We start from the raw sequence: 8,132 nt of genomic DNA, 5'->3' as shown, positions 1-8,132 counted from the left end.
GTGATTGGCGGACGCACGCGTTTGCTGAATACGGCGCGGTGATATGACGCGGTTCAACGCGGGAGCGCGGGTTTGTGCGCGACTGTATCGTGATCCGGGCGCAGGTCGCGGCGTTCGAATACCGGGTTGCGTTCGGCGGTGTCGAGGATATAGACTTTGGAAAAGGCTACCGTGCGACCGAGACTCAGCAAGCGTAGAGAGCACCTTTCTACTCTGTTTCGCGGCGGTGCTTAACGGGAGGTTGACGGTATCGGACGGCTGAGACACTCAGCGAGTATAGGGAGCAACTCCCTATGCTGGATCGCCTGGATTCCGTCACTTAGAAAACGGTACCGTGCGGCCGAGACCCTCTGCGAGGGTAGAGAGCACTTCTCTATCCTGACTCGCAATGGTACAGTATGCTGATGGTCTTATCGGACGGTTGAGACCCTCAGCAAGTCTGGAGAGCAACTCTCTATACTTGAGACGTACCGATAAAACGAAGAGCGGTCGGGAACGAAAAGTCTTCGAGATACGTCACTCGACAGAGCCAGAGAGCAACTCTCTACCTCAGGACTTGTTTGCTTTCGGGAAATTCGGATGCCGAGAGCAGCGGATGATCGGTCGGATCGGTGTGCTGGCTCACGGTGGACAGAGGTGGGCGATGTTCATTCGATGTTTAGAAAATCGATGCTTTCTATTGCTATATCAATTATTTTAAATCGATATTTTTACTAATCGATTATTAAAGAATAAAATCGATGTTTCTTGAACTAACTTCGCTACGCAATGTACAGATGTCGCCACGTTGTAGCGACTTACATTTTTACAGCGAACAGAAATTATCTAACCGCTCATTGGCTGAGACGACGTAATAACGGATATTGAAACTTTCCACGCCAGTCCCGCGAAAAAAGTCTTCTGCTTTTTTTTTCCATATTACCGCATTATCGGGTGCCGGGACTGCGCCGGGTAGTGAGTATAAGTGACTACTGTGATTGTGATTAGTGCTCTTCGAGTCTTCAGTTCTTTGCCAGTGTTCAAAGGGCCGATTCCGATCACCGTCTCCGATTAAACTGTTTCTCATTACGTCTCTTAAAAACGAAGGAATGGATCCTTCATTAGAGAAAAAAGTGAAATTTAATTGTCCATATGTCGTTTATTTTCGAATAAACGACCAAGATTCGTTTTGCGTTCGCAATCTCTCCTTATCCGATTTATTTATGGTTAATAAGTAAGTAATCTACTATTATACAGTTGATTGATGTGTTGAATAGTACTTTTAGATGATATATATACGGATATAATTTTACAGATGACGATCAGCACACATTGAATTATATTCGAGGCCTGATCACATCGGGCGCGATATATAATGCGGATGAAGACATCAATGTCATTTCACGGTCAAAGGACGACGTGATTTCGTAAGCGCAATGTTAATGTTGATTTTCTGAGAATCATAATATTTTCTGCACGACGTAATATTTACTCATATTTCTCTTCCAGTGAGTCTATCGACTTAGCATTACTGGATTTCGAGAAAAACCAGCTATTTGAGGGCATGGTACTTCTAGAGGAGCTTGAGGCTCTTCTGGATATCAATGGTTTGTATTCTCAAGATTTATATAAAAAATTACTAAATGTCGAAGTACAGACTTTTGCATAACGCGTAATGCATAAGCATAAGAAAATTGATTGGTCCATATACATGTGCATAAGAAAATAGGCCAATCCATTTTGTTGTGTTTATGAATTATGCGTTATGTAAAAGTCTGTTTCGGCCTTAAGAGAATGTATTAATAATATTATGTATATTACAGAAGCTGATCCTACTACCCCAAACACACAAAATCAAACTTTTGAGTTTGAAATTTTAGTTGGTTCACCGCAGCAGTCGCAAACTCTAATTGACGTTCCGATCCCTAAAAAATCGTCCGTAATGGATACACCATCATCAGATCGCTTATCAAATATAAAGAAGAAATCGAGAGTCCGTACCAAGGCCGTAAAAAAATTGACCGCACTCGCATAGACTGAGCGTTTTCGAATCGAAGCGGGGCCCTCACGTATATCGGAAGACGGTAATTTGTATTATAAACTAGCTGCCCCGGCGAACTTCGTACCGCCTAACAGTAATGAATGTAGTGATAAGACACGCAAATAGTCCCTCTCTCTCCCCCTTTCTTTCTCTCTCTTTCTTTCTCCCCCCTCTCTCCCTCTTCCTTCTCTCCCCCTCTCTCCCTCTCCCCCCTCTTTCCCTCTCTCCCTCTCTCTCTCTCTCCCCCTCTCTTTCTCTCTCTCTCTCCTCCTTCCTCTCTCCCTCTCCCCCCCTCTCTCTCTCTCCCTCTCTCTTTCTCTCTTTCTCTCCCTCTCTCTCTCTCTCCCTTTTTTTCTCTCTCTCCCCCTCCCTCTCTCCCTTCCTCTATGTATTTTTTCTATGTATTTGGATATCTTTCTAAATTAATTTTTTTTTTACGTGAATTTTTCCGATATTTTATTAGTTATTCTGCTATTCCGGAAAATTCTACCCCTATTTCATATACTTGTGGTAAAAATTCGGCCCAGCCGTTCTTGAGTTATAAGTGGTGTAACTAACCCGACTTTGTTTTATATATATAGATGTATAGTTAAATATAATCGTTTATTTCCGTTAGTTTGTCTTTATCTTTGTCTTTATTATTATATTCTGTAGTGTTTTCTACACAAAGTTCGAGACCTTCTTCATCTTCGACGCCGTCGTCTACCGAGTCGACCAGCAGTCTACCGAGTACCAGCACGTCCTCAGTCAGTATCCAAACCATGATGTAATAAGATAGGTGTAACATTCCCGTGGATGCGCACTCGTCCAAAGTTATGGACCAATCAGGAGTTGGTCGCAAATGCTAAAAAGCAATATGGCTGCTAACAGCTGTTGTTGTTAGCTGTCATTCTCGGGCAATAAAGCGGGAAAAGTTATAAACACTAAACAGTTATTAAAATAGTAAAGTGAAGAGAAGTGAAGTGAAGTGAAGTGAAGTGAAGTGAAGTATTGTGAAGTGTAATGTAGTGTCCCAGGTAGAACAGAAAGTCACAATGAAGTCAAAATGACATCAAAATGATAAAATGACCAAAAATCGTCATTTTGATATCATTTTGACTTTATTGTGATTTGCTGTTCTATTGTGTAGTATTTGCTGGGGTTCTATTGTGTAGTATTGTGTGCAGTGTTGTGTGTAGTGTCGTGTAGTGTTAGTTAATGTAGTGTTGTGTAATATAGTGTTGTGTAGTGTTGTGTTGTGTTGTGCTGTGTTGTGTTGTGTTGTGTAAAGTGGGTGAAACAGGGACCGATAGAACAGTAAAAAGACATTAAAAAGATAGTAAAACGATAGTAAAACGATATTCTAAAAGGACAGTAAAAAAGGACATCGTAGAAGAAAAGACATTGTAAAAAGACAACAAAAAGACATTGTAAGTATCTTGCATGAAAAGAACTTAATATAACAATAATTTTCTCCACAAATCTTTTCATTTACATATTATATATTTTCTTCTGCTTACAGAAATCATGCCAACGTGCTGCATAAAAAATTGTGCAAGCCGCACAGACCATACGAGCACAAGGGGTTTGAAATTCTTTAGATTCCCCAAGGAGACTGACATTCGTCAGCAATGGCTTGATACTTGTCAAAGAAATGAAACAAACATAAAAATTGACACTGGTAAGTTGATGTAATGTAATAATTTATATTAGTATTTATAATACAATATTATTATGTATAATATTATTTGACGAGATTAATAAATATGTCAAAATATAATTTGTAGCACACGTATGCAATCTCCATTTCGAAGAAGATTGCTTTCAAATGGAATGGACAAAGCCACGATCAAACAATGTGCCTGCCAAACTAATGCAAAGACTGAAAAAGGGTTCTATTCCTACAAAATTACTGTTATTGCAAAAAAAACGGAAAGAAATAACGTCTGAAGATGGAACTGTTTCTACAGTTAGCGTGTTACAAATGAAAAGAAAAAAGTAAAAGTGCCGTAAGTATTTTCTTTATTTTTAAATGGATAGTTGTCTTAATTTATTTAACAAAAAGACTTGTACTAGTGTACACAAAAATGTATATGTGCCATTAGAGAAACAAAAAAAATTTATAATACATTTTACTTGCAAAAATACATTATTATTATACTGTGTAATGTAAATATGTAAATAAATAAGAAACTACTTCTTTATATTTTTCAGAGTAAAGACAGACATATTTATAAATGCTGAACTTGAGCCATGTGTGCATGAGGAACAAATGTATGTATCTTAATTTAATCTAAATTACTATTTATAAGCCCTCCATCATCTTTTTTTACTATGCGCATTACATTGACATTACAATTAGTTTTTGTCTATTTCTAAACTAATTTTTAGACAATATATCTACCTCTTTATTTACATTGTATAGTAGTGTAAAAATGCAATTATATTTTTTGCAGAAATGAAGAAGTTGATGACCACCAAAGTATTTCTATGGAATCGTTATTGGATCTTTTGAAGAAAACAGAAGAAGAAAAGAAGAATTTATTAGCAGATAAGAATAAACTTGAACAAGAGAATCAACAGATAAGAAAGAAAAATGAGAAACTAACAACAGAAATCGAACAGTTGCAATTAAGTGTAGAGCAAAAATCCTGTACCATTGCACAAATGACACTACATAAGCAGAAGGAAGCCGAAAAAATAGCGGTCAATGTCTTGAGCAAAGTGTTCACGCCTGGACAAATAAAAAAATTGATGTCACCTAACGACATTCGAATAAAATGGTCATCCGAAGATATAACGTCCGCAATCGCTCTGCGGTCATTAAGCGCAAAGACTTATCGGTATTTGAGAGACGTGAAGAAAATACCACTGCCATGCGTGGCAACTTTACAAAATTGGTGTGCAGCCTTTAATGTTCCACCCGGCATTCTAAAAGATGTCTTGAAAATTATGAAAGATAAAGGACGTGATCTTACCATAACGGATAAGTTAACTGTGCTAACGTTTGACGAAATATATATTTCAAATAAATTGGACCTCGAACGAAAGGAACAGAAAGTTTACGGACCTCATAAAACATGCCAATTTATTATGGCACGAGGACTGTTTAAAAAATGGAAACAGCCCGTTTTTTACGATTTTGATACGTCAATGACCCAGAATATAATGTTTAGCGTGATACGTGACCTATATGAAGCTGGATATATTGTTGTAGCAATAACATGTGACATGGGTCCAACTAATATGAAATTATGGAATGAACTGAATATTGGAATCGACATTTCCAGTCATTCCGAAAATGCAAAAATTAAACAGAGCGCCGGAAAGCAATGCTTTATTGTCCATCCTGTAGACAACTCCCTCAAAATTTTTTTCTATGCCGATGTTCCGCATTTATTAAAATTGGCCAGAAATAATTTATTTGATTCTGGTTTTAGAATTAATGGAGAGTTTGTCGATAACAGTTGCTTAGAAGAACTATTAGCACTTAATACAGGAGACTTAAAAATAGCACACAAACTAAGTCGAGCACATTTGGATGTAAAAGGATCACAACGTCAAAATGTGAAAATGGCAGCACAGGTTTTTTTAAACCAAAATGCATCGGCTATTCAGTGGTGCGGAGAAAAAGGACTATTAGCCTGCAAACAATGGAAGCAAATGTCTGTTATACTCAAATTATTTAACAATTGGTTTGATGTTTTTAATAGTCAAATGAAATTTGGATATCATAGTGGCTGCTTATGGTATAAATTTAGAAGAGCAAAATAAAATTATCAATGATATGAACCAATTTATACAAGAAATGCGAGTTGGACAGAGGTCAGCTTTACTGCAATTCCAAAAGGGAATTTTAATATGTAACAAGTCCTTAAAAGAAATGTTGCCATACATTCAAGATAAGTATACATTCGAGACATTCCAAATCGAATATCTGTTAACACGCAGATTAAACCAAGATATACTTGAAAATTTTTTCTCGTATTTGAGATCAATGGGTGCAGGACACGATCATCCGACGCCTGTGGAACTACGAAATCGCCTAAAATGGTATATCTTAGGAAAGCATTCAGGACACGTAATTTCGCCGGGAGAAAATACGGAAGGAGACAGTAGCTCTACACCATTAATCGACATTGAAGATTCACGTGTTGATTTCATCAATGCAACATGCTCGCAATTCCTATCTGACGAAGAACAAATTACGGCCGAAGAAGAATTATTTATGTACATAACAGAACCAGACGAAATTTCTTCTGACAATGCAAAGGAAGAAGAAGAAAAAGACGATAATAATGAAGAAGAAGAAGAAAAAGGTACTGAAAAAATTTTTAAATTTTTTTATTTAATTTGTAGTTGATATTCAATATATTCTGCATAATATATATTTTTTTTAATAGTGGAAACTATTTTCATTATTTACTAAATCTGCGTATTTATGAATAATGGAAATTCATGAAAATTGGATAAAATTACGAACTTGTCGACTTAGTTTTGTTGCTAATTATCTTTCCAGAGCTAGATTTAAGAAGTTACAACCCTACTCCAGACGAAATACAGTTGCTGGAGGATTTCGAGCGAGTTTCAGCTAGCGAAATCATAGAAAAGAATGCGCTGTTATACATAGCCGGTTACGTAGCACATAGATTTCGAGATAAATACAGCCACTTGGGTGTTCCAACCAAGAGCCTTCCCAATTTATCTGACGATTGGGTTTCCTTCCTTTCCAGAGGCAACTGCATCTATCCTTGCTCAAACTTCCAGAAAACAGCAGAAATAATGAATGAGGAATTCGAAAAGTTTCATGGAAATTTTTTTAATAAAGAATCAAAAATTTTTGATAAATTGACAGATATTGTTTGCGAAAAAATACATGATAGTTTTCCAAAAACAGTAATTGCGTGTCTAGTTCGTACTAGAACATATATAAGATTACGGAAAATAAATAAAGACATCGTGGAAAATAATTTAACAAAGAAAAGGAACAGAAAAATGTATAAAATATGTAACAAAAAGAACATTGACAACAAATAATATTCTACAATGCCTTACAAACAACATTTTAATTTCATATATTAAACTAAAGAAATCAAATATTTTTTTGAATGCTGTATGCTGGACATACCTGCCAAATACATTTGCAGGATGTCTTCCACCCCTATAGAAAGATTACCAAACTACTAGTTTTAATGCTGTTTCAGATAAGTATACTCTCTCTCTTTCTCTTTCCTTCCTAAAAATTTCCTCCTTTCCTATATTTAATAACCAATATAACTAATTATTAATATAACAGAAATATTGTAACGTTGTTTTAAAACTGTAGATTATATTATAATGAAGATAACCGGTATTACAGGACATAACAATAGAACTTTTTAGACACAAAAAATATAGATGTATTATAATATTATAATACATCTATATTTGGTTCTAGCAAATTATTTGAACATATAATCTTGAATACTTTGTTTTCAGGTGGCGATGATAGCATGTTAGCAGAGGCGCGGATGAAACTAGCCTTGTTGGATTAGAAACTCAATCCGATCTTGCTTCAGGGAAGACTCAGCTTTTTAAGAGACACACAACGGACAATTTAATGAGCAACTGTTCAACAAATCTATCGCCCATTTTGAAGCCGATTAACGCCGAAGATTAGCCTTGCGAATGTTGAATCATGATTTTCATGTTTACCCTGGTCGCAGAAATATTAAAGAGCGATCCATAGGAGCGGTCTCTCCTCAACACCCGTATCTCGCGGCTGGGTGGATCGAGTAGCTTGGTCCGCGGGAGGCGGAACTGAGGGAGTCCACTTGCTTGACTACACTTGCTTGATAAACTTATTATTGCTATACTGTTGTGAGTACTGTATGCGTCGCGATATTTTTTTATACTTGTGTCTGGCAATAAACTGTGGTTGTATATTGAAATCTGTCCGATTGTGATTGATTTATGATTAAGAAAGTCTACCTTTAATCTACCTATAATATACTCTAGCTTTTTGATTATACCATACGAGACGGAAATCTAACCGAAAGACCTTCGAAATCCCCATCAATTGGAATAAAGAAATTATTCATAATATATCAAACTCCTGTCATATTTTTAATAGCCTATATGTAAAGAGTTGATT

The 8,132-nt window shown here is 36.5% G+C and overlaps 1 long non-coding RNA gene across 1 annotated transcript; it reads left to right on the top strand.

Annotated features, from left to right (window-relative positions):
- Nucleotides 1-1,277: 1,277 nt before the first annotated feature.
- On the top strand, nucleotides 1,278-3,382 carry LOC139813150 (uncharacterized). The gene is made up of 4 exons (XR_011732051.1): nucleotides 1,278-1,406; nucleotides 1,489-1,586; nucleotides 1,803-2,063; nucleotides 2,675-3,382. It is a non-coding gene; the product is annotated as an uncharacterized lncRNA (long non-coding RNA).
- The last annotated feature ends 4,750 nt before the right edge of the window (nucleotides 3,383-8,132 follow it).

Source organism: Temnothorax longispinosus, chromosome 5 (genome assembly GCF_030848805.1).
Source record: "Temnothorax longispinosus isolate EJ_2023e chromosome 5, Tlon_JGU_v1, whole genome shotgun sequence".
Taxonomy (NCBI): domain Eukaryota; kingdom Metazoa; phylum Arthropoda; class Insecta; order Hymenoptera; family Formicidae; genus Temnothorax; species Temnothorax longispinosus.
Note: the sequence above shows the minus strand (reverse complement) of the source record. Positions and strands in the feature narration are given on the sequence as shown.